Genomic DNA, 27838 nt, shown 5'->3' on the forward strand with positions numbered 1-27838 from the left:
AATTGGCAACCAAAATCAAAGGGCACAGGATTTCTTCCTGAAAATTAATTTCTCCCTCTGTGATCATGACATGCCTGTGTATGCAGAGAAACAAAGATGGCAATGAACAAGGGAATTCCTAAATCAAAAAGGTCTTTCTTTCAGTGATTAAAAAAATTTGATAATCCAAAGACTTTTCTTTACTTGTCATGCTGATGTGACTCTTTTAGATAGGCAGCTTAATCCATTACTGCCTGAGAGGAAAAGCTAACCCTGTTGATTTTTTCACACATCCTGCTCAGGATCAGAAACAGTAGACAGTGGATTACTTTTTCACATTGGTCTTGTCTGTTCATCCATCTGACTTCTCAGTACTGAGGGTTTTAACAGTGCTTTAACTATGCTGGTGCCCCAGATGTGTGGAAATAAGTGACACTGTGCCCTAACTATCAGTTCATCATCTAACAGGGTCTGGGGAGGTGAATATTTGGAGAATCCTTTCTGCCACTCATAAAAGATTAACAGTAAACACAGGTGAATGCATGCTAGTTCACAGGTAGAGGAAAGGGATAGATAATTCAGGTTTATGGTGGTATAGAAGGAGACTTGAGACAAGTATGTGTCGCCCTGATTTTTTAAGTTTTTCTAAGCCTTCTGATGTTTACATTCTTGTAATGAACTTTCTCACACAATTTATGTAAATAACTTATTGCTTTGCATTCTTTTATGGAGGAGGAGAAATTTGAGGGACTGTTGGTTTATCCAGTGTCATTGGAGAGGTGGCAATGTCACCCTCCAATCCACTGTCACTTTTGGAAATCTATAAATGTTGAAGTCAGAAATTTAAAAAACTCTCTTTTATCCTTGGAAGAGCTGTGTGTCTGTGTCATGTTATTTCATGTCCTATAGTAACATGTGGCATTTTCTGTTATGGAGACCTCCTCTTGGATATAATATCTGCCTTATTAAAGGGCATACTTGTTTTTCAGATGCCTTCATCTATGACCACCAGTTTTGCTACTACCCTTTCAAACAAGGTCAGTCTTCTGAATCAGTTACTCTCTTCCCCCAGCTTGCTCAGCCATCATTTATAGTAATCAATGAGGGGAAGAGCTGTTGTGATTGAAGGGAGTGACGTGGGTACTGCTCAGTCTTTGGAAGCCCAGATTTAGTGAGACTCATGCAGAGAGTGCTGCTCATTGCTCAGTCGAATGCTCTCTTCTTTGTCAGTCATTCCCTACCCTAACATCATGGCACAGTGAGAAACAATTGAGGTTTTGTGCTGTTTGAACACAATGTTGATTTGGCCATTGAGCAGCTCCTGTGGAATACATTTCTCATTTCCCTGCCTATGCATTCGGTCACACATGCAGAGAACACACTGTGTACCAAGCTACAGGTGTCCCAACCTTGCCGTGCTGAAATCACCTACTCCCACTCCCAGCTTTGCAAAGAGTAGCTGTTCAAAATAATTGACTGAATAAAGGGGAGAAATAGCTAGCCTATCCACTCATAAAGTACTGGTCTATGACTGTGGGCAGCTGAGTTCAGCCCCCAGCTTCCCAGTTTCCAAGATGAGGCACTCTTCATGGATTATACTGAGCAAGCTGATGCTGTGCATGGGTTTTTGGTCTTATCTAAATGAGCTAATGCTGTTCTTGAGCACAGTGCAGCCCTGCCTGTGTTGTCAGCCATGCTTGAAACAATTAGAAAAGCTAGACTGATTTGGTCTGCATGGAGGGCATCCAGGCCTGGACTAATGTGGGCTGTGATGCTCAAGGCTCTGTCGACAAATCAGTTTACATCCAGCTAATTAGGGAATGCCCAAAATGCAACTTCATTGCTTGGGGTTTGTGAGCTTTTCTGTGTCTCCAGGCAAGACATGTATTCCAAATTCTGAAACAATGTGAAATAGGGATTTAAGTATCTGGACTGACTTGTAGAGATGATGTGTAATCCTATGTCTCGTTGACTTTGCTGTGGACATTCACTGAAAACAGAAAATGAAAGCAGCCCACTTAGTTATAACTTCACACCTTTAGGCTTACCTTCTCCAGCAATGATGAAGAGGCATTTAATCTGTTTGTGAGTGTTTGAGGTAGTCTTATTGAAAGATGTGTATCTCAAATCTAGATATAGAGAGCTCATGATTGATTTATTGATATTATTTATATAATAAATTATTTTCTGGATCATGGAGATAGGAGATCCTTTGTATGCAAATAGTAGCTGAATCTCAATGACCAAACTTTGTCCTCAGTTTCACTGCTGGAAGTCAGTAGTAATTCTGTTAAAGTTGACGGAGTATTTCTGACTTAAGGTAAATGAGGCAAAAAGTGTTTTTCTGCTGTCTAAGTGGAAAGTTATATACTTTTAAACAGAGTAATTTAAGGGAAAAGGTAGGCTAATGCTGACAAGTAATTTTTATATCACACCTAGTAATATGCTTCACACTTTTACACTTCAAATGAAACACATGACCCCAGAACAGTGGAACTACTTGGCCATGTGGGATATAATAATTTGAGAGGTGACAATGGAACAATGAAACACAGGCCAAAGTTGAGAAAAATTATTATTTCAAAGAAGATTTTAAAATTACCTTTTAAACTACCTTTGGTTTAAATGACAAGGATCAGGCAGTCCATCTCATTTTATCTGGTGTGGTAGGGACAGCATAAATTTATGTTGTGGTGTGTTGCAATATCCTGTTTTACCTTCTCCCTTCCCCCTCGCCCCTCGCTGAGTGTGCCCTGTCAATCAGGCTAACATACCAGCAAGGCGTCGTGTGATAGGTGTCCCTAGTACCTTGAGACCCTGCCCCTTCACCTGGTTGGTGACTCACCTGTCCCCTCCCCTTCCCCTGTCCTGAGCTTAAAATGTGAATGAGACCATGTGGCGCCATTCTGTTACCAGCAGTAGCCCAGTGCAGACGTATCTGTGCTCATGGAATAAACATCTGGCTACCTTCTAGCAGAATCCGCTCCCTTCTTTTCTCCACCATCGCCAGAAGCTCTCTCCTGAGGAGAACGGAGTCCTGTCTTGTGCCCCGCTGCACTCTGCCGCCAGCCAAGGTATCTTTGAGGTATAACACCGCAGAGCTGCCTGTGGCCCAGCAGCGAAGGTCAGAACTGGCCTAGGCACCATCTAACTGGTTATATTGGGATACCATATTCCAATATATTGGCGTCCCTGTGGGTGGCTCGACCCTGAGCCGGAAAACGGACTCGCAGTACCTCAGAGAAGTTTCTGCCAGCCGTGCATCCAGCTGGAAGGGCTTTGGTTGCATTGCCCTCAGCTAGAGACTTTGGGAATACTCCCAGAAAAAGTTTCGTGGACTGTTCGGCGCCTTTGGAAAGCCCTGCTTCATTGTGGTGAACAGATTTTCCAGAGGAAGAAAAGGGTAGCTTCTCTTACACCCAGAGAGAAGTCCTTTTCCGGTGGAGACCTGCCTGCCTGTACCCAGCCTACAGCTTCCATTTCACGTGAGTATCTCTGCTTTCGGTAGAGCAGAAGCTCAAAAACAGACTCTGCCGCGAGTTCTGTTCCTTTTTGCCTTTGCATTTTGGCTGCGCAGCCCCACAGACAAGAATTCATAGCGTTCTAGTGTTAGCTTTCCTGCTGCGTGTTTCACTGTTTTTTAGAATTCGCGCCGGAGCGGGATCGCTCTCTGCCCTTCCCCCCCCGGCTCAGCAGCGTGTTCAGACACGTGTTAGGAGATTTTCTTTCTCTTTCTCTTTGCGGGGGAGGGGGGGGCTCTCTTTCCACGTGGCCGGGGGACCTGCGGGGGTCGGGAGTGCTCTGCACACGCGGCGGCGGGGGGGGGGCGTCCCGGTTTCGGCTGCCACGTGGAGCGGCTGCTCTGTCTGCTCCGCGGGAGTGGCTGCTGCATTCCACCGCGGGAGAGGCTTTGTTTCTGCCTCGGCTCGGCAGGGCGTGTCCCAGCTCCCTGCTGCTGCTGCCCGGGAATTTTAAAAGCAGTATATACAGCTGCATTGTGAAGCTTTTGTCTGCTCGTTATCGCTTTCTATCTGTGGTTTTTTTTAGAAATTGGTAGCTGATTTTAGCTTTGTTTTTGGTCAGGCGGGATTAAGTACTTTGCTTTTTAACATGGGTTCCAAACTTAGCATTGTACAAAGGGGAGTGTATTATCATATTGTTAGCATTTTAGTCAAGAGTAATGTGAAATTCTCTAAAGGAAAATTGAAACAGTTTATAAGATGGCTTTTTCTGCAGTTCCCAAACATTTCCCCTGAAGAAATCCACAATATTCAATTCTGGGATAAAGTTGGGAATGAATTGATAACCTTAGGACAATCTGGCAAATTACCCTCAGCTAAATTTGTGTTCTGGAGTTTGCAAATTCGAACAGCATTGCTCAAACAAAAGGAAATGGAGAAAAAGCCAAATGTAAAGCCATGTGCCTCTGCTCTCCCTGTTCCTCCCTCTCCCTCTAAAACCCCTAAACCTCTTTCCCCAAAAAAATCCCGAGCACGTGTTAGTTTTTCGGAGAGCAGTGATGTCCAAAATGGCCCCCAGTCCCTAGGGGGTGCACAAGATGGTGGGTGCCACGTGGCATCTTCCCAAACCTGGTCTTCTTCTTCCCAAAATCCTCTTAAACATCCCAAAATTCCTGCCCCATCCCCCTCTCCTCCTGTTCCTCGTGACACCTTCCCCCCTCCCCCCGCCTTTCCTGCAGTACCCTCAGCTCCGCCCCTTTACTCCTCCCAGAGGGCGGCTGCTGACATGATGTCACCAGGTGACCCCGCCCTCTGTTCCCACGGTATCCCCGCCCCCTGCCAGCCCCTTGACCCCGCCCCTTGTTCCCACGGTATCCCCGCCCCCTGCCAGCCCCTTGACCCCGCCCCCTGTTCCCACGGTTTCCCCGCCCCTTGCCGGCTCCCTTTCCCCGCCCCCTCCCCGGGTTCCCACGGTGGGGACACACCCACTGCCTGTCCCCAAACCTGTAGCTGTGATCCCAATGCTTCTGATTCAAGGGATACAGAGCAGGGGACAGCAGACCCAATGCATGGTGCCATGTTGTCACTGGCTCCTGTTACGTTTCAGCCTGCAGCTCAAGCAGGAGCAGCCCCAACTGCTAATTGGAGTTCTTTTGGACGACAATTGATTAAAGAGATCTGTAAATCTCATAAAGAATATGGTGCACACAGTCCATATTTCCGTGGCCTTTTAAATTCTGAATTAAGTAGAACTGTTGTGGTTCCACATGATTTAAAACAAATTTTTTCATGTCTCATGACATCCACGGAATTCAAATTATGGGAATCAGCATTGAAGCAACTGCTAAAAGATGCTCTCCTAAGCTTACAGGCTGATCCAAACACAGCAAAAGACAACAATGGTAACCCCATTACCCTTGACCACCTCTGTGGTGAGGGTCAATGGTCTTCTCCCTCAGTCCAAGCTGCTGCAATTCCTGCAGAAACACTTGAGAAAGTAAAGGAAGCAGCTGAAAAGGCATTCTTTTCCCTCCAACCTGAGGGGCCTTTTGAGCCCTATAGTAAAATCAAACAACTACCATCAGAGCCTTTTGTGAAATTTGTAGAAAGGCTAACTAGAGCCATTGAAATACAAGTTAAAAAAGAAAATGCAAGGGAAGCAATTTTAGAAGAAATAGCGTTTACAAATGCAAATGAACAGTGTCGAGCAGCAATCCTGAGCCTTCCTATGGAACCTTCCCCTACATTAAAAGATATGCTTCTAGTCTGTAACAGGAAAGTGCCTCTGATGAGTGTTGCTGAAGACTCCAGACCAAGGCTGCTGCCAAGACCACCTCAGCGTGTTGCTGTTGCCAGCCCTGCACCTTCTCCCTTAGCACAGCAGTACCCTGGGCAGCAGCAGAGACCAGCAATGGTTGAGCCCACTAAACCATGCCTGCTTTGTAATAAGCTAGGGCACTGGAGTAACCAGTGCCCCCTGAAAAGGGAATTTGATGAATTTAAAAATAGCAGGGGAGGAGAACTGCAAGCCCTCCCTGGGGGTCAACAACAAAAAAACGAAGAATAAAGCGCCAGCCTGCCAGGCGTGCAGACATAAAAGGAGCAGGCCAAGAGAATAAGGGTAGCAAAATAAATCAAGCGCGCAATAATATTAATATTTGTGTAAGTGAAGCAAGTGCTTCAAAGACCAAGTCTGCTAGTCCACTGTTGAAAGTGAAACAAAATAACCTTTGTTGTGATTTAAGTGATTCTGTATTAACCGCATCTTCTGTCAATGAGCCTTACAGGTTGCAGCTGACAGAGTCACTCCACCTGAAGGACACTGACTGGCATTTTGTCTCTGTAAAGCCTGAACAGAAAGGTACTTGGAACCAAATTCGTTGTAAGTACATCATCACTGGGGACAAAAACACACCACAAGAGATCGAAATTGCTCCGGGACTGACAACATCAGATCCTAAGCAATTTGTTCTCAGCCTGCACTGTTTCCACCCACCCCTGTTTCTTCCCAAGGGACAAATTGTTGCTCAAGCTATCCCTGTGCCATCTTTACCTGAAAATGTCGATAAACAAGGGCCCACAGTCGCCCGGGTCCAAGTTATTGGGACAGATAAACCCAAATTGTGGTGCAATGTCAGTGGGGGTGGGGAGTCTAAACGCATTGAGATGCTTGTAGACACAGGTGCAGACTGCACAGTGATTCCAGTACAAGACTGGCCAGCACACTGGCCTTTACAAAATGTTGCTGGTCACCTTCGAGGTGTAGGAGGTCTGCAATTGGCAAGGCAATCCAAAAGCATTATTCAATTTGAGGGTCCAAACGGACAATTGGCAAATATCCGTCCATTTGTGTTAGATTATTCAGAACCTTTGTTAGGGAGAGATTTAATGGCCCAGTGGGGTGTCACAATTAATATTCCAGACTCTCGACAGCATTTTTGTGCAGCAGTCATTAAACAACAGCGCCCCACCCAAAAACTTAAGTGGAAAACAGACGAACCAGTTGATGTGAAACAGTGGCCACTCAGTAAACAAAAAATTAAGGTGCTTGAGGAACTAGTACAAGAGCAACTAAGAAAGGGCCACATTGTGGAGACCATGTCCCCATGGAACTCTCCAGTGTTTGTCATCCAAAAAGCTGACAAAAAGAGGTGGCGACTTCTCTGTGACCTCCGACAAATTAATAATGTAATTGAAGATATGGGTTCTCCTCAACCTGGTATGCCATCCCCAACAATGCTTCCTCAAGATTGGAAATTAGCTGTTATTGATATTAAAGATTGTTTTTTCCAAATCCCATTACACCCTGATGATGCACCGCGTTTGGCATTCTCTGTCCCTTCTATCAATTCAGAAGCTCCTATGAAAAGGTACCATTGGACCGTTCTTCCTCAGGGCCTAAAGGTATCTCCAGCTATCTGCCAGTGGTATGTCTCTTCCCTGCTTTCCCCAGTTCGTGCAGCCGCAGAGAAGGCCATCATCTACCATTATATGGATGATATCCTTGTGTGTGCCCCCAATGATGATTTACTAACACATGCGCTTGACCTAACGATCGATGCATTGATTGTTGCAGGGTTCGAGCTCCAGGAACAGAAAATTCAAAAGATGCCACCTTGGAAGTATTTGGGCTTAGAAATTGGAAATAGGACCATTGTTCCTCAAAAACTAGAAATCAATCCAAGGATCAAGACCCTTGCGGATGTCCACAAGTTGTGTGGGTCCTTGAATTGGGTAAGACCATGGCTTGGTCTGACTAATGAAGACCTTGCCCCTCTTTTCAATTTACTGAAAGGGGGAGAGGACCCAGGTGCTCCTAGGTCTATTACCCCAGAGGCACGGAAAGCTCTAGAAAAGGTTCAGATTGCAATGTCCACAAGACAGGCCCACCGATGCCGGCCTGATCTGCCATTCAAATTTATCATCCTAGGTAAGTTGCCACACCTCCATGGAATTATTTTCCAGTGGGAGGAAAAACAAACACCTAAGGCAAAGGACACACCAAAAAAGGACCGGGACCAGAGGGACTCTCTCTTGATCATAGAATGGGTTTTCCTCAGTCACAAAAGGTCCAAGAGGCTGACAAAGCCTCAGGAGCTGATAGCAGAACTGATCCGGAAAGCAAGGACCCGGATCAGGGAGTTAGCAGGATGTGATTTTAAGTGCATTCACATTCCAGTTGAGTTAAAATCAGGTCAAAATACTATGAAAATACTGGAACAATTGTTTCAAGAAAATGAAGTGTTGCAGTTTGCTCTGGATTCCTACTCAGGACAATTTTCGGTAGCACGGCCCGCTTGCAAATTGTTTGAACAAGATGTTCAATTTACTTTAAAATTAAGAACTGCTCTAAGTAGGAGACCTTTAAAAAGGGCTCTAACTGTCTTTACAGATGCGTCCGGGAGGTCACACAAGTCTGTTATGACTTGGAAAGATCCTCAAACCCAGCAGTGGGAGACGGACATTGCTGAGGTGGAAGGTTCACCTCAGGTTGCTGAATTGGCTGCGGTTGTTAGGGCTTTTGAAAGGTTCTCAGAACCATTTAATCTGATTACAGACTCTGCATACGTGGCAGGAGTAGTATCCAGAGCAGATCAAGCAATACTGCAAGATGTATCTAACATTGCACTTTTTGAATTGCTCTCAAAACTGGTAAAGTTAGTCACTCACCGAGAGCAACCCTTTTATGTGATGCATGTCAGGTCACACACTGACTTGCCAGGGTTTATCGCTGAAGGCAACAGAAGGGCAGATGCTCTTGCTGCACCTGCAGTGATGGCCACTCTCCCAAATGTTTTTGAACAGGCAAAAATCAGCCACCAGCTTTTCCACCAAAATGCACCTGGCCTGGTTCGCCAGTTTAACATCACTCGAGAACAGGCCAAAGCGATTGTGGCCACGTGCCCAAATTGCCAACAACATGCACTCCCTACAGTGAGTACGGGAGCAAACCCAAGGGGACTGAACAGTTGTGAACTGTGGCAAACAGATGTAACACACATACAGGCTTTTGGACGGCAGAAATATGTTCATGTTAGTGTAGATACCTTTTCTGGAGCGGTCTATGCTTCTGCCCACACAGGAGAATCATCTATTGATGCTATTAAGCACCTCTTACAGGCTTTTTCTTTCATGGGCATCCCCAAGGAGTTGAAAACTGATAATGGGCCTGCTTATAAATCCAAGGAATTCGGGAGCTTCCTGCAGCAATGGGGAGTAGAGCATAAAACTGGCATCCCCTACTCCCCTACAGGTCAAGCTATTGTAGAAAGAACTCACCGTGATATTAAAAGGGTCCTGGACCAGCAACAACAGGTTCTGAAGGTAGAACCTCCCCACATTCGGTTATCCAGGGCACTATTCACAATCAATTTTCTGAATTGTTCTTTTGACAGCCTGAACCCACCCATCCTACGCCACTTTGGGGGGAACAGTCACAGGTTGATGAAAGAAAAACCTCCGGTTTTAGTAAAAGACCCTGAGACTTGGAAAATGGTGGGACCTTACAAATTGGTTACTTGGGGACGTGGATACGCCTGTGTGTCCACCCCCTCTGGTTTAAGGTGGGTTCCTTCCAAATGGGTAAAGCCCTATGTTCCCAAAGTCTCAGAGAAATCTGCAGAAGCACCCCAGGTTGCTCACGCTGCCTGGAGAAGAAAACGCCGCGCACGTTCTCTGGAGGAAATTCCATTTAAGCCTCCTATCTGGAATAGTTTGTAATATATGTTTGTCTCAAGTTTTTGTACCAGTTTAGATCCCACTGTTCGTGTATAGCCTCGAGATGTCATGAGACCGAGCCTGCTTCTCGTCCTACTCGTGATCATCCCACCTGCAATCTCCTACATAGTACTGCAGCCCAAACCACATATGGACTACCTCGATAAAGGTTCTCAGACATCAACAGAGAAACTGACAACGAGCTGAATGGACTTTTCAATGGCTGGGGACTCTCGGGCTGGTTGGGATCTATTCTGAAAACTGTAATTTTAGTGCTGTTTATTTTTAGTTATTGTAGTTTTTAGCATTGTTTTTGGAGTAATCAGACGCATGGTTCTCAAGTTAATCTCAAGCTCATCTCCCCCTCCTGAGGTCTACCATTTGGAAGCCCTCAGTGCTCCAGTGGATGACCTAGAGGCCTCAGTAGAATCATTCTGCACCATAAACACAGCCCTCTTCTTTTTAAACAAAACTAGGGGGAGATGTTGTGGTGTGTTGCAATATCCTGTTTTACCTTCTCCCTTCCCCCTCGCCCCTCGCTGAGTGTGCCCTGTCAATCAGGCTAACATACCAGCAAGGCGTCGTGTGATAGGTGTCCCTAGTACCTTGAGACCCTGCCCCTTCACCTGGTTGGTGACTCACCTGTCCCCTCCCCTTCCCCTGTCCTGAGCTTAAAATGTGAATGAGACCATGTGGCGCCATTCTGTTATCAGCAGTAGCCCAGTGCAGACGTATCTGTGCTCATGGAATAAACATCTGGCTACCTTCTAGCAGAATCCGCTCCCTTCTTTTCTTCACCATCGCCAGAAGCTCTCCCCTGAGGAGAACGGAGTCCTGTCTTGTGCCCCGCTGCACTCTGCCGCCAGCCAAGGTATCTTTGAGGTATAACACCGCAGAGCTGCCTGTGGCCCAGCAGCGAAGGTCAGAACTGGCCTAGGCACCATCTAACTGGTTATATTGGGATACATATTCCAATAAATTTACATTTGAAGTTCCTACAGAAAACTGCTCCTGCACCTTTTTTTCCTTTACTCGTGTGTGTGTGTTGCTGTCTAGTGCAGGCACACCCTGGATTTAGGAAAGTGTTTGGGTTATTTGGAATTATGGGACACAGATGAGAAATTACAGATAGGATCTTGGGTTTTATGAGAGTGAGAGATGGTTCTGTGTGATACGACCCCCTGCCACTATCCTCCTGATGAGGTCTCTGGTGTCGAGATGACCCCGAGGTGTTAGAAAGTCTCTTTTTCCCAGCCCTGAGACTGAAGAAGAAGACAGGATTCCTCAACTCTCATTGTCAAGATTGTTTATTTTTTCTTATCTATAACATTATTTCTCCGACCTGCCGAGGTTTGTCTAGCAGGTCAGGTTGAGGCACAGTGACTGCCCTTGGGGCGATGTTATCTTTTTATACTAAAAACTTTATTTACAATAGTTTTCCAATACTTATCACCTATGCTAGACAGTTTGTTTCTACTCTAAACCAATCCAGAAGAGCCGCCATCACAGCAGAAGATGTAGAACAAGAAGGAGAAGAAGAAAGACTGAACACACCCAGATTCCTCCATCTTGCCTCCTGAATGCCCATTCTAAAAACCCCAAAATTCTACTTTTTCACCCAGTGATAAATTCACTATCATTCTATTCAAGCCCTTGTGGCTGTAACTCCTGGCACAAAGCTGGTAATTGTTTCCATGGGTTAAAATCACAGGCACAGGTGTTTTTGACTCCATGCCAAGGTCTCTGAGCCCCCCACCAAGGTCTCGAGTCCTCCAGGGCAGTCAGAGCAATGTCCTGGATTCCGACATCTTCCAGAACATTTTGCACAAAGTCTGCAGTGACAAGCTCTTGTTCTGCTTTCTCAGGAGATGGACAGTGGGGCTGAGGGCACCCTCAGCAAGTTTGCTGATGACACCAATCTGTGTCATTCTGTCAACATGCTGGGGGGGGATGCTGTGCAGAGAGGCCTTCATTATCTTGAGGGGTGGGCCTGTGTGAACTTCATTAAACTCAACAAGGCCAAGATCCTGTGTGTGATTTGGGAAATCCCAATCACAAGTACAAGCTGAGTAGAGAACATACTGAAAGCAGCCCTGTGGAGGAGGGCCTGGGGACGCTGGTGGATGAGAAGCTCAACACAACCCGGCCATGTGCACTCACAGCGCAGAAAGTCAAGCCTGTCCTGGGCCACATCAAAAGCAGCATGGCCAGCAGGGTGAGGGAGGGGATTCTCCCCCTCTGCTCTGCTCTTGTGAGACTCCGTGCGTGTTCTGCATCCAACTCTGAGGTCCCCACCATAAGAAGGACATGGACCTGTTGGTGCAAGTCCAGAGGACACCAACAAGTTAATCAGAGAGCTGGAGCACTTCTCCTGAGAAGAAAGGGTGAGGGAGTTGGAGTTGTTCAGCCTGGAGAAGAGGAGGCTCCAGGAAGAGCTTATAGCACCTTTCAGTGCCTAAATAGAGCTGTAAGAGAGCTGGAGAAAGACTTTTACAATGGCATGGATTGATAAGACAATGGGGAAAGGTTTTAAACTGAAAGAGGGTAGGTTTAAATTAGTTATGAGGAAGAAATTCTTTACTACGAGTGTGATGAAGCACTGGAAGAAGCTGTCCAGGGATGCTGTGTGTCCCCCATCCCTGGAAGTGTTCAAGACCAGGTAGGATGGGGCTTTGAACAGCCTGGGGGCAGAGTATCCCTTCCATGGCATGCAGGTTGGAAACCAGGTGATTTTTAAGGTCTCTTCCAACCCAAACCCTTCTATGATTCTATGATTATATTTGGTACGGTGATGGGATCAGGGCCCATTTGGCCGCACATAACAATGGACAGACTTAAGTCCTTTGTTCAGAAAATAATTGAAAGTGGCTGCCATTCTTGGCAAATATTTCATTTTTGCTGCCTTGAAAAGACAAGAATTTAACTGTTTTCCTGATCTGTGGCCAGAGGGCCTACTCCAGAATCCACGACCACAACTTGCACCCTCGCCAAACCACTCTGAATATCCTGGTTCATTGTATATCTGTTGAAAAATCGTAGCTGTCTTTATTGTTCAGCAGGAATGAGAGTGCTGTATAATCAAATTAGAGCCAGGAAAATATTTCAAGAAAGTTTTTGTGAAGAAATACATTAATTCAGTTTATTTCCGTTAAGATTAAGTGCACGTCTCTTGTGTATTCTCTTGGTGTTACCACCTGATTATTTTGCAACTGGCACAAACTTGAAAGGCAAATTTCAAAGCCACATGCATACATTTTTACAAAATTCAGAAATTTAAATACTTACATGCTAATATTTGCATTGCAAGTGATCATCTAATCAAGGAAAATGAATCATTAACCTTTCTAAGATATTCAGGTTGAAATTCAAAATATTTGTGATCAATTCTAGACTTCAAAAGATTTGAAATAATATCATTGCAATACAAATGTTTCTGAGGTGAACAAAATTTCATGATAAGTGTTTAGCTAGCAGGCTAAGGAGGTTCTTCTCAATACATATACCAAATAATAATAAGAATAAAACATACGTATACAATCCTCCCAATGTGTTGCCACAATCAAGAAGTAAAAAAAAGAAATAAGAAATAGGGAAGTGTCTTAGCACATACAATTCACTTGCTATTTTGAGACTGATTTTCCACCTCTGCTGACATCTATTGTTCTTGATTTTTGTGATTCCAAGTTTAAATTTCCTCAGGTTGTACAATATCTGTCATGTCCTTTGGGAGCTTATTCTTTAACCTATTGGACCAGAAAAGAAACATTTTTTAACAGATTTGCAGACTGAGTGTTCCTGTGCTCAGTATTATTCAGTGACAGTGGATTATATTTCCTTTTGCAGTCTTAAATAATTTATTTTGTCCTTGTTATTTACAATCTTTGCCTGGCATGACCTCCTTTTATCTTCCTATTCAATTCTTTCAATATTTTTTTTGTGAGTCCATCTGTCTCTTAATCATTTGTTGCAACATTTCTCTGAGTCTTTTCCAATTTACTGGCATCTTTCATGCTCTAAGAGGCTTGTGACTTTACACAGTGTTTTTAGGGCAGGCAAAGCCCTTTCATCGATTGAGTGCAGCCTCTTTGGCACAATGCTCTTGGCTTTCAAACACACAGCATCTACCTTTGTTTTCAGGAAACCTTCAAATTCTAGTGCACAGGGATCTGTGATATAGGGCAAGGAATGAACTGACAAGAGGGTCTTTGCCTTCTGGAGACTCCCTGGTCAACATTGGGATGATCATCATGAACCAAGTAGTGCATCAGCCCCAGTCTTTGGAATGGCTTCACTTTACGTTCCCTTTCTCTCTGTTTTCTTACCAAGTCTTTCCAAGGATCCCCTCCCCAAAGAAACAAAACTGTATTTTTTTTCCTAATAGCTCTGCTTTTTTCTGATGATAAAATTTTTATTTAATTAGTAATTATGATAGGGCTGCCCTGGTAATTCTTACTTTGGTTATCAATTCTGCCAAGGTTGCACCTCCCAGCTGTTGCACACAATATTCTCCAGTTTTACATGCACTACCCCTTAGGCCTGTCCCAGGTCAGGGTGGTCCATTGGCACACAAATTATTCCCCTTTTGTTACCTGGAAAATGCCACAGTTCCTCATTTTGTTGTCTTGTTAGGAGCACCATGCTTGAGAGCCAGTAATCTGCATGCCTCCCTTAGCACATTTTATTGTGGATATAACAACATTTTCTGTGAATTAAGATGACAAAACTGGACATTATGGTAGAGCTGTTACCTACAGCATTGTCTGCCTCCTTTCCTATTGTTCCCTGTGGAATGATTCAGACCCATTGCTGGTGCAACACAATTTCCATAACATTCAGCTCTGGCTTCCCTATTCTGATCATCAAAATGATGAAACGTTTTGGTGGTTTTTTTTTTTTGGGTTTTTTTTTTGTTTTTTTTTTTTTTTTTTTTTTTTTTGTGTGGGCTTTTTTTTTTTTCATTAAAATTAGGTGATTTTAGGGTTAAAGATAGAAATTACAGTGAGACACTGGTTCTCTTATCCAGCTCCATCAGCTATTCTGCATTACCGTGGACAAAAGACTGTTTCCACTTCTACAATAAAATATTAAAGCTATATAGTCCCCAAAGACTCTGAGATCTCCAAGGAGGGGGTGTGACAGATATTCAGAAGAGCTACTGTTGGAAATTTCTTTGAGACTTCCTGTCACTCTTCAATTTAATTGCAGCCAGCCCAAGATGGTTGGTGATTCACAGAACCTTCATGGACATGCTTGTGGCGGCAACATGCAAGGGGAACCATGCCATTAACAGAAGTGCCAGGATACCTGGAGGGGTCAAAGAAAAGGGTGGAGGGTGTGACAACAGCTGAGACTAAGCTGTTCATTGCTGAAAGTCCTGAGCAGTCACAAGCGAGAAGATTCATCTCCTGTGCCACACAAGACAATTATATGTTTTTTATGTTTTAGTTTATATCCTGGTGTCTTTTAGTGAAAGCACTGAAAATCCGCTCTGACTCAGTGGATAATGCTACAGTTTTCTCATGCTGCAGTGAGAAACTTTCCTCCAGAGCTAGTTACTGTAACAAATCTCACTTTTGTGAGCCACTGACAGTCTCATTTCAAAAATAAAAGACATTATTTTAAATTCTCATTCCTTGGCTTTCAGTTTACCTCAGAACTCCCACAAACTAGAATTTTTAAAGGACTAAAGTTAGTCAACATGGTCACTTCTCATTCAAAATGGTGTTTTAACTATGATCCATGTTGGGGAATATATATATTAGTATCATGTAAGTATTCTACTTAAATAAAAAAGAAAATTCTCTGTATTTTTCTTCCTTTGGATATGCTCTCTCACATCCAGCACCCCCACTCTCAGTGTATATGCAGAAACATACATTTCTCCTGCTGCTGGTTCTGACAGGGACTTTTAAAGATGGGTTTTCTTTATTTTCCCATGAGATAGTGCATATAGGAGAAGAAAGCAAAAGATTTTACAAAAGCAGTCTTTGTAAGTGGGTAGTAGATAACCTGATGGCTTAACTGTAAGACATTGCATTTATACTCTCTGGAAAAAGGAAATACTGTGAACCTATTTTGCTCTTCTTAGACCAAGAAAAACATCACTGGCTAATAAAGAGAGAAAAGTAGGATACCTATAGGCTGATAATGTTTTCTAGAGAGGTTTGTATCATATTAGAACACTGATGTCCAGAAAGGAAGGACAATCTTTCTTCCTTTCCCTGATTAAAAGGAATTGTCTTCTCTTAATGTCCCTTGCAACTTAATTGATAAATCCTTTTTCTCCTTCAACCTAATTTCACTAGTGGTTAGTATGTATGTCACATCCCTAGCATTTGCTCTCTGTGCCGAAGTAGAGAAATATTCAGAAAATGAAAAATTACTGAAGACAAGAAAGATTCTGAAAGGTGGAAGAATCTGCAAGCTTATCCCATTTACCTGGATCTCCCAAGAGTGCAACATTTGAATGGATGTTGAAGATTTTCTGGAGGCATTCCAGCATGACTGGATTTTGCTTAGACAGAGACCAGTCACGGATGTATTTCTGTGCTGATCAAAACCAAAAAAATAATGTAAGCAGGAGGTAAAACAAGTCTTTGTTTTTGTTTGCCAACCTCAAAGCAGCTTGAAGTTTGGCCTGAATTTTGAATATATGTTCAGGTTTTGTATTTTATTAATTCAGAGCAGTTAATCTAGTCTTAACAGCACATTCCACATTTCCATATAAAAGAGAAGAATTCTGAGGCATGCCCTCCCTACACTTACTCTGTTTTTTGGCTGCCAGAAGGTCTGGAATAATTAACAGCTCCTTATTTTCTTATTTCTTCTCTTTTTCTGCCCAGATTTAAAAATTGGTGCATCCTCCCTTTTGATTTGTTTTTCTTTACCAGGCAGTGTACTGGATACAGAGTAATAAGGGATAAGTCTGAGAAGGTGTTTTTTTTACTGGAAGTATGTGGGCAGTAAGACTCCTGGGATAGGGTTCCACTCTGGGTGCTGGGAGTACCCATTAATTACTGTGAGCACACTGTAGGTGTTGGCTTCATTTTGTCTGGCAGATTATTGCTGCTACCCCCAGTAAATGGGCCAAAACAATCTCTGCTTTGACAGGCTGGGACTCTGAGCAGGGGCAGGACCCTGTGAGCTGACCAGAAAACTGGCACCTCTCATTGCTCAGTCACGTGTGGGACCCTTCTCTCCCGCTTCCAATGTGACAGCAAGGCCACGAACTCCTGCTTTGAGGTGACACGGTGAGGACAATACAGCTGATGCTCTTCTGGGGAGGGTGTTTAGGAGACACCAAGTGTAGTCTCATGCACAAGGATTCCCGGCAGCAGGAAGCTGCTGTGAGAGCAGAAAACAAAGAGCCAGGAATGGCCCCTTGAAGAGAGCACATGGGGCAGAGCAAACAAGGTTTTGCCTCACTCTAGGGATGTCCCTCATTGTAGAAGCACCAGGAGAGCTACCCTGACATCCATGCTGTTTTAATCCTGTGCTCTGCATTAATAACCTGACTCTATCTAGGCACCTTCCCAGGAGGTTTTTACAAGCATGACCAGGAAAAGCCTATGCATGTGTGCCAGAGGGGTATCCTGCCAACATGGGAGCAGTTGCTGCAGAGCTGAGATGACAAAACCTGCTTTCAGCTGCCAAGCAGCTTGGGCTGGCTGAGTCTGTGGGGGCTGGAGTCCCAGCAAGCAGGCTTGGGGATCCTCTGTGACTGCTGTAATGCAGGCACCCAGCAGACATTTCCAGTGAAAGAAACCCACTTAACACGGGCATTACCTGCTAGAGCTGCACTGGGAAATGTCAGGGAAGATGAGTTTTGGCTAATGTGCTCAATACACTTGGTAAAGGGCAAGGCAAGCTAAGGCTGGGCAGGCTAATAGCTGTGATGGTGTATCATGTGTCCATGATTACTTCTGCTAGTCTGGGAAAGAGATATACTTATTTATGCCAAGATAACTAATGGCTGAGCTCTCATTTCCTCTGCTGTCAGTATCAAGAAGATTGGACTTGCCTTGTTCCTACTGCTGCCTGCAAATTTAGCTGTGAAAAAGCAGATGACAGAAGTCTGGATTTCAATAGTAAGCAGAGCTCCCATATGAAGCACAAATATTTCAGTGTTGTAATTAGAGTACACTAAGGGAGTGCGGTGAGCAAACCATTTTTATTAGTATCATTAATTTGCTTGTTTTAGGAGGAAAAAATATAAAATGTGCTTTTTAATGTTTTAATTGCCTTCTGATATACTGCTGTAGGTGCATAGAGAAGGTAGAATGAACAGAGACTAGAGCTAAAAGGAAGCTGGAAGCCATCTCAAGAGGCATTCTTAGTCTATCCTTTAACTACAAAGCAGAATCAGCTGTACTTAAAGCAATCCTGTCAGGCATTTGTGTTATCTGTTCTTCAACAAATTCAAAGAAAAGATAGAACTGCTTCCTATGGGAAACTTCTCCAGTCCTTAACTAACAGTACAATTAGAAAATTTCCCTTAGTTACTGAGGAATTGCCTTCTGTTCTATCCACCAGGTGCCCAGAAAGACTAATCCTTTTTTCCTTGCAGGATGATTTTGTGTTCCACATTATGTTTTTTTGATATTTTTTATGTGAGATGATTAATTCCTTTTTGCCTTCATTTTTTTTCTCCTTAGTCTTTGTTTCCTCAGATTGGGTCATATTGTTTAGATCTCTGAATCTCCTTGCTCTTCTCAGACCAAATGTTCCCTGCTCTTCTTGAAATATGGTGCCTGAAACAAGAGTCAGTATCCCACATGAGATCTTATGTGTAGAAGGATTATTTTCAATGTTATTGATCATTTCCTTCTTCATACACGTAATGGTGACATTCAAGTTTGGGAGCTGTTAATTCCCTTAATATACCACGACTGATTAAAATTCCCTTTGTGATCCACTGTGTCCCTCTGAACATCTCTTGGCAAGTTGTTCTGTCCTGTCTGAAGCGAAGTATTCCTGCCTAACTTGCAGGAACTGTGTTGCATATGAGTTTATTGAATGAAACCTTCTTAATTCCAGACTTATTTTCCTTTTTGCAAAGATCACTTTTTAATCTGTTAGAGTTTTCTAGAGTGCTGCAGCCCCCCTCAGCTTTATGTCATCTGCACATTTAGTAAGTGCACTCTATTCCATCACTGGGTCTGTGAAAGGAAGTAAAGGCAGCAGGATAGTACCAGACCCTCTGAAACCATACTTGAGACATGTTCTATTATGACAGAGGACTACTAATTGATTTCGTGTGACCGTGGTCACAGGGGTTTTCAGGATGAGGCAAGAATGTTGACTCCATGTTAAGAAGGCTTGATTTATTATTTTATTTTATATATATATTACATTATAACTATACTAAAAAAAATAGAAAGAAAAATATTTCCTCAGAAACCAGATAAGCTAAGCTAAGAATAAAAAAGAAAAGAATGATAACAAAGCCAGCTCTCTCAGACTCTGTCTGAAATAGCTCAGTCCTTGATTGGCCATTAATTATAAACATTCAAGATGGCCCAATCAAGAAATCACCTGTTGCATTCCACAGCAGCAGATAACCACTGTTTGCATTCTTTTTCTGGGGCCTCAGCTTCCTATAAGGGAAAATCCTAAAGAAAGGATTTTTAGTGAAAAAGATATCTGCGACAATTTTGCTAAGACAGATCCTTAATAATGAATAACCACTGCTTGATAGTATGCAGTGAGCCTACCTCTCAAGGAAAATCTGAAATATTTCTAAAAATGAACCTGAAACAAACACATTGTTAAAAGTCAATGATGAGCATTGGATTAAACTAATTCAAGCTACTGATTATTTTTCCCCAACGTGGAAGTGAACCTTAACAGTTTTCGACAACTTTGTGGATCTCAGACTGGAAGGAAATGCAGATAGAGCCAAAGTAATCATAAGTTAAAGAACATTGATTTAATTCTTTTCATACAAGAGTATACTATGGGCTGCAATTCTTTAGTTAACTCATGAAAATTCAAGGAGACACTGACAAAAGCCCAGCCTAGATCAAGCCAAGGAGTGGAATATTGAGGTAAGGAGATGTCAGCATATGCTGCAGCCAAAGACTGGGATGAGCTCAGGCTCCTTGATCACCTCTCATCCAATGCAGAGACTGGGACTCAGTTCACTTTGTCCTTTGTCTCCATTTCAACCCCATCTTCTCCTGCTTCTCCATCCACAGAAAGTAGAAGAAAGATTCCTCCCTTGGGTGTAATTTGCTGTTTAAGTGAACTCACAGCCTGAAGTTTGTACTTGCTCTGTTTTTTGTAAGACTACCCTGTAAGAATACCCAGTATTTTTAAGTTCCTCTTAAAAGTAAGCATAACTATGTAAGGAAGATCATTCTGTTGCCATTATACTACTTAAAATTATGGATCAAGTTTGACATTGGGGAATTAAAGCAGAGAATATAAATTGTCCCTCCTTTAATAGCAAAAAATATGTCAAGATACCTTTTGATCTGTCCTTTTCATATGTACAGATACCAAAGCTCCAAGTGATGATCTTCAAGACTGCAGAAAGTATACATGATTCCAGTCAATGCTGCTGAAAACAAAACACATCCCTGAGCCTTTCAAACTTTCTTTGCAGGGATTGACAGCCATCAGCTTCTTAGAAGCAATCTAGGGAAGGGACTGTGTGGCAGAATACAACTCTCCCACCTGCTAGTTCCAATTGTTTTGTTGAAATATAGAAAGGAATAGACCTAGAGGATAACTTAAAAGGAGTTATACAAGTTTGAGTACCAGGATTGCAGCTGAAATGTGAATTTTTAATGGTTGTTTCAGAACTGTGTTGTTTTCCTCTCCCATAATTTAGTAACAATTCTACAGTTGCCACAAGTGGCAGATTGTTTATAATTCATTACCTAAGCTCTTATCTGATTAATTTTATTCTTATTTCTAATCTTTCATTCTCTTCCTCCTTCCCTGAGTTTTGGACAGAGCTAAGTGTTCTCAAGAGAGATTAGGAAATTGGTCCATAAAAACTAAAAGTGACCCTGAATGCTAATCCATCTAAACCTGCTGGCAGCTTCAGGGTGTTTAAAGATTTAGAGATATTTGCATGGTGGGAGCTCAGCAATGTAGGGGACATTTTTACCAGCACAGCACTGACAGTCTTAGTGGATAGGATCCAGCTGGGAAATAATCTTAGAAAAAAAAAATCAGATAGATCTAACCTCTTATGATATTTAGGATGTGCCCAACAAGCCTTCTGCTTCAATAATTGCTGCCATCATGAGAATGGCACTTGCCAGAATCAAAACCCTTCCCATGAATAAACCTAATATTCATAAAGAAGAAAACACAGGCTAAAGGACCAAACCTCAGACAGATTTTCCATATGATGGAGAAATACTGGATGCTCCTAGGAGTTTACAAGGGACTTCACCATTGTTTCTCTTGCATTACTTGGAAGCAGCTCAAATACTAGGCAGAGTCAATCTGATCTGAGGTTGCTTTTGCTTGAGAATGCAAAATTTGACAGTGAATGAAGCCTTTACTTGGGCTAGATAAAGCTTCACTTCACATGGCTACTAATCTCTCCCTCACATGGTGTGCATGGTCTCTGCTAGGAAAAAAAAATCTCACAGAGGGTCTGTGCAACATTTCACATCTGCAGCAGTGCACAGAAGGGCAGCTGTGTCTCTGCAGAGGGGCAGGAAGGCTTCACTTGCAGGCATAGCACACAGAATGAACAGACTTCACTTCTTTTCAGTACCATTAGTTGCATACCCCCCAGTCAGTATTGCTAATTTATACAGAGCTGCCTAATGAAATCAGTGTGCATGCAATGATCTTATGCTTTACAACTACTGCTTAAGGCTATTTGACCATACTTTCCAAAGGTCAGTGCACAAAATCATAGCTGAAAGAAAAAAGGATTGGAGTAATTTGCTCTGTCCAATAAGAATCGTGGTGACCTTCCTCTTAAGATGGTCTTAACCTGGTTATTAGTGATATGCTTGAAGTTTTTTATAAGAACAGGTGTTTTCCTGTGATCCAGGTGAAGAATTCCAGCTTCTTTGCACTTCCAACTGAAATCATGGTTCCTGTTTTTCAGCTTACTTGGGTTTAAACAAATGGCTCCTTCTTTACGGAAGATAAACATTCAGCATCAATGACAATAAAACCAGTCAGTGTTTCTCCTGGTAAGGCTGCTGTTGGAGGGGGCTGTGATGCTGAGCAACCTGCCCTCAGCAGGAGCCCCTGTGCCTGGGCTGGGAGCTACACCCAGGCCCAAGCAGGAGATATGAATTGCTCTGTGTATACTGAGTTTTGATCATGACCCATGGGAAAATACATGTGTTTTCCAAGGCTTCACAGATAAAGTTCAGAAAGGGTTATTTGGCAGCCCCTCCAACCCTTGTGCCCAGAGCATGTGACAGTTGAGATTTATAATTCCAAACTGAATGCATGGCAGCATCATAGTGGGAATTAATCCAAATGCTGAAATTTTTCCTGCATGTGGCATGTGGCTAAAAGCTTAGTGCAGCCTCTGTTTAATTTGTTGTGTTGTCTCCACATGATCTTAGACACTACAGATTTATTGTTGATTTGTAAATCTTGAAGTCTGAGTTGCTATAACCATTTTTTTTTTGCCTGTCTTTGTGACTCACAGAATGGAATCCCAATGCTACTGCGTCCATAGCAAAGCTACTGATTGTTTCCTATGAGGTAAGTCAGTTTATGTTTGACAAACCTCTACAGGTAATGGAAACCAGTACTGTCTAAATCAGCCAGTGGAGATACTTGTCTGTCCTTACAGCCTCTAGGGGGAAGGAAGGCAGACAGCTTCTTCTGCACACTCATTTCTAGGTGGGAAATACTGAAGGAGATGAACTCAAAATTGTAGTAGCTAAAATCTACGCAGACATGTAAAGTTGAAGATCTCAGTGATTTTCATGAACCAGTGAATTTTGATGATTGCCTTGTCTCTCTCAATGTCAAATAACCCCAAGAAATCTGAATTTATTTTATAAAGCTTCTCATTCATGAAATAGGAATATTCTCTTCTTTTTCCATAATTTTTTTCATACATACATAACCATTTCAAGGAATTTGTTTTGAAGCTGTACAACTTCAAGTACATATTTCAAGCTTCAGGAGGTTGATATTAGCCAAACGAATAATGATGATGATGGTGGTGATGATAATGATTCTAATTTATCACAAAGTCTGTTGTAATTCTGTTCTGTTCTTCAGCAGAAAGCCCTCACAGAAACCAAGCAGAGAACAATCTGTGGAAAATCTCTCTTTTAAGCCCTTGGTGATGGCCTCCTCTGATAAGAAGTGAGATTTCTGTGGATGTACAGTATGGGGAAGACTTCTAATGTGATTATGCAAGTTTAGAGATGAACAGAGGGTGGCAATATTTATATCCTAAAAAAGAGAGAAGAAACACACTCTTGAAAAAAGGTATCTTTAAAAAGAATGAGTCATAATTTTAAAAGTCTACCTATTTGGTTTACCCACAGACCTTTCACAACAGATGCAAGACATTTATTCACAGAAGGTTGAGACCATCCCATCTGAGGGCATATTTGTTAATAGTGGCACCTGTTCAGCCTTCATACTAATTGTATATATTGTATGGATAGGCATTAACACAGCCTAGATCTCAAAATCAGCCTCATTCAAAAGGGGTGGGAGGATCTGCCTTTGAAGTAAAATACAGTATTCTGAGGCTTAGCAGCCTTTATATAAAGAATAAGAAGTCATTTCCCAAGACACAGAGACTCTATTATTAATGTGTCTAAATGCAGTACAGATATGTACAAAATACCCTGTTTTAAATTCACTTCTGAAACATCTTAATCTGATTGATTAAGAATCTCCAGCTTCTTATTGTCAAATCAGTTCAAGATAGGAGCTTGGTGTCTTAAAAATGAAATGCTGGTCAAAAATAATGAAACTAATGTCTCCAGGTAGTTTCCATCCTCAAATCTCTCTTCATTCAAAGCATAACTTTCCTGAAAGTTGCTTTAGACTGTAAATAACATCTTTCTTTTTGATTTTGATTATTTTTTAATTGAATAAAATAATTTTAATTTTGAGTAAAAATGCAAGAGACTATATATTTTTTCCCTCTGCTTTTGTGTTTTCATTATCCACTACACGGATGGGTTAGCTCCAGACTACAGGACATATGTATGTTCTTTGGAAGATTAAATTAAAGACAGGATAAGAAGAAGGTGACAATGATTCTAAAGGGATTACTAGAGCAACATACAGGTGATGTAAATATCAGACACACATAGAGGAAACAAATGGAAAATTGAAAGTAGAAACAGTAGGGGAAGGCAAAGAAGAAAAGATAGAATCTGGATGAGGAAAGTTGTGGATAATTAATGGAAATATAATTGAAAATATGCCCTAATTTGTATACTCAAATGCTCCATATTAAATTGGAAATTGTGTAGGAGACCCTAACCAGTATTTTGTAGAATATCATTCACTTTGACTTCACCATCTTTGTGTGTTGGCATCAGTAATGTACAATACATAATGTGCCACTCCTATATCAAGTGAAAAGAGGACTTTGAACAGAATATAGAATTGCAATGTGTGAAAAACCTAGAAAGCACACATTTTTAAAGTTTGTTATACAAAACCAAACATTCAGCTAAGGTTTATGTCCCTTTTTCCTAGTTTGTGCAATGGGCTCTTTCTTTTTCTTGTTTGACATATCTTGCTTAAGTTTATTTGTATTGCCTCATGTTTCAAAGGAATGGGTCTGAAATACCCTTTCTCTACACTTTTTAGACAGAACAAGAGGAATAAAAGAAAAGATTTGTTGAGCCTGAAATCATCCAGTCAGAAACTGCAAACAGGAGTGCGCTTGCTGCATTGTACCTGGGATTCTTCGCCCAGAAAGGATGGTGAAATGCTGGAATTGGGCTTCAGCTCCTGAGACACATGAAATTGCAGGGCATCCAGGCAGTTTTTCAAAGGACAGCCTTTATGGTCTTAGAGTATTCACCGCTTCACATACATTTAATCTTGAATAAGGCCTGGTAAGGATATTCATAGGTTCATGGTATTTTGTGCAGCAGGCATTTATTGTCCCTTTCCTCGAGTCTTCCTCACATCACTTATACCAACTCAAAGGGCAGGAAAAAATGTTGCAGAAGAGAAGTTCTTGTCTTTTTAATCGAGGTTGAGAGCAGCAGGATCGAATGGTGATGTCTGGAAAAAAAGAAAGGGACACATCTGACAAGAATTTATTAGATCAAGTTCTCACAAGACAGAGCACAAGAATATTAGAAAAGGGAAAGGCAAAAAACCTGTGGATGGACCTAAACACCTGATTGTCATTTTGCAAATACTAACAGTCGAGCAAGAGGACTGTATTTTGGCAGTATTTGACTCAAAAATTCCTGGGAAAGATAAAAGCTGCTTCTAGATGCTTCTGTTCTTCTACCCACTAATGATTTCACTGTCAGCTGTGAATAGATCTATTAATAAGTAGTGTTTTGAATTTATAAATCAGTTCGTGCCTAATCTTTTCTTCCAGGAAAGCTCACATTGGTTCCAGTTGCTTTCACAATTTGGCCTTTCCTCATGAGAAGCCTACGGAGTTTCCCTCTCCCTTGCAAAAGAGACTGTGGTGGGAAGCAGGGCTACTTATTACCTTAAGGGAGGAATTCCTTCACCATCTGGGAAAAGTAATCCTGTGTAACAGTGAAAATTAGATTAGGATGTTACCATTGTAGAGAAGAGATTTTTAACTTCCACACAGGCACATAGTGAGGAGTTTCCTGCACATCCTGATTTGTTGAGTGGCTACTTGCTTCTGGCCAGATGTCTACCAGCATTTTAAGGCTAGAGACCATTGTAAATGCAGCCCATAGCTCCTAACCACTGAGGTTTTCTTCAGAAAGTTCTTGGTTTCTCCCAGCTCCCACTATGTTTCATTCTATGTGAAAGCAATGGAAATCCTCAAATGAGAGATGTCAGTAATAGTTCTTGGGGAACTCTGAAAGTCTGGCAATTTCCATTGTTCCAGAAGACAGTTCCAACTATTTAGCTTTGCTTTTCAGGACTAGAAGAGAGCGGGATTTGGGTAGGATTTGCTTTGTCTCTTCTCTTGACATTTGTCAGAAATAGTTCCCACTGGATGAAGTTTTAAATGGATGGATTTCCAAGATGCAGATCCTGATGGTCTGGATATTCTGGAAGGATGAAATTTGGGTTGAGGTTATTTTTGTGAGTTTGTATCCTTTTCTTGTTGGTTCTTGTGGCTTTAAAATGATTCATATAGAGGAGAGTAAAAAAAGTCTGTTAAAACCTTGTGGCAGAAGCACGACAGACTTGGAATCTGCTATGAAACGAGAGATTGCGGGGTGTACATGGGCTTGTACATGGGAAATACTTGTACCAGTGCATGACATGGATGATTTGAATTCCAGCTTTCAGGAAAGCTTTTGCTTCATCTAAACTGTTTCTAAGAAACCCTTTATCCAGAGAAACTTGAACAAAGCCTGTGGCCAAAATAATTTGGATGAGATTCGTCCAGTCTTTGCTTCTTTACAGCTTGACAGCAACAGAAGCAACTCAAAACAGAGAAGTGCCATAATTGCTTTATGCCCACACTTCCCTGGCTCCTGTGTATCAAGTTTGCACAGAGAAGCTGTGTCAGCGCTGGGAGAAACTGATGTGACTGCAGTTCATCTTTACCAAGTTTATTGTAAATTCTGTTAATAGCAACATTAGTGTTTCAGAAATTTGTTGAAAAAGCGTAAGGGACAGCTGGTCTCCCTTTCCCATCCCAACTGGAAGGATCAGATTCTCAGCTGGTGTAATGTGCTGTAGCATCACTGATACCAATGAAGTATTGTTTACTCCATCTTGACTTTACATTTCACAAAACACTAGAGTATGCAGAAATTACTAATTTCAGCAATCTGCCTCATAAGATCTATTAGCAGAAAGCAAATAATCACAAGCCATTGCTTAAATTTTCAGTCTCACAAACTAGGGAATTCTACCTATTTTCAGAGTCCAAACATGTTTAAAAAAATGCAAGAGACAGTTGAATTTATTAGAAATGTTCTGTGCAATGATCTATGCTGATGGCTCCCAGATCTAAGTCTTGCAAAACATATGTGGCAATTATTAAGCCTGTTGTATCAGCAGCTTTAAACATAGTGTTGCTGAAATTGAGATTGTTGGTTTTACGACTGCAGTATTTGGAAATCTTGCCAATAGGAAGTACTTTGATTAGTTGTTATTTTGCTGTTATCATAATAGAGATGACAAAATTGAATAAGACTAAATCAGACTAATGAATATATAAATAGTGAAGAGATTCATTAAGTTTAACTCTCAAAAAAAAAATTAAAGGAATTTACTTGTATTCCTTAAGGATCTATGAGTTGGTATTCTGGGTCATGTCAAAAGTCTTTGCAGCCCCAAATATTATTTCCTACAGGGATCAGCTGCAAATGTATAGGACAAATGTAAGAAATGGAAGGAAATAGAGAGGGTGATTCTTCATTGGTGCCCTCAAGCCATCTTCAGAACAGACAGGTGCTAGAGGTTGTATCCCTTCCATCACATTCAACACCATGCCAGCAGATCTTTCCCCAGGAGCTCTCTGAAACAGTTTTGAATGTGTTTAAACTCTCGCTCACCTCTATGTCATGCAATAATGAGTTCTGCAGTTTATTTGTAAGTTGTGTAAGTGCAGTTTTATTTGTTGCTCTTCCTAATAGAAAACATTGGGGCACCTCTAGTTCTTACACTCATAATAGCTTGTAATTACTGCTCGGCTGCTAGTTAGACTGTGTAGAACTATTTGGTGACTTCCTTCAATCCTGCCTTTCCAAGATGAAGAGCTGCAGGCTATATGCACATGAAATCTGTTCTCTATTTCTAATCATCCTTACCATGACTTCAAAACTACACCAAGCTGTTTTCCAAATTGATTGAATTGGTTTGTGTTCAAGATGCAAGCATTCTGTGGACTTACAAAGATACTTTTTTGTTTTGCTCCCCATTTAATTCCTAACAACTTCAAACATTAATTTGCCTTAATGAAAATGGCAGAACATTGTGCTAATGTTTTCAGAGGAACAGTCAAATATTTTCTGATTGGTGTTAGATAATTTAGAAATCATCATAATTTATGCCAGTTTACATGGAAATTTTCCTTTGTGTATTTC

The 27838-nt window shown here is 41.9% G+C and overlaps 1 long non-coding RNA gene across 4 annotated transcripts in view; it reads left to right on the forward strand.

Moving 5' to 3' along the window:
* Positions 1-27838, forward strand: part of LOC113458760 (uncharacterized) — a 69910-nt gene that overhangs the window by 13818 nt on the left and 28254 nt on the right. For 2 of the 4 annotated variants that reach the window (XR_012579484.1, XR_003379307.2), the window contains exons 3-5: positions 22294-22349; positions 22878-23090; positions 24438-24688. This is a non-coding gene — a long non-coding RNA (uncharacterized LOC113458760). The remainder of the gene's footprint in view (positions 1-22293; positions 22350-22877; positions 23091-24437; positions 24689-27838) is intronic. The other 2 variants (XR_012579486.1, XR_012579485.1) reach the window with 2 other exon arrangements.

The sequence above is a fragment of the Zonotrichia albicollis genome, chromosome 3 (assembly GCF_047830755.1).
Source record: "Zonotrichia albicollis isolate bZonAlb1 chromosome 3, bZonAlb1.hap1, whole genome shotgun sequence".
NCBI classification, from domain to species: domain Eukaryota; kingdom Metazoa; phylum Chordata; class Aves; order Passeriformes; family Passerellidae; genus Zonotrichia; species Zonotrichia albicollis.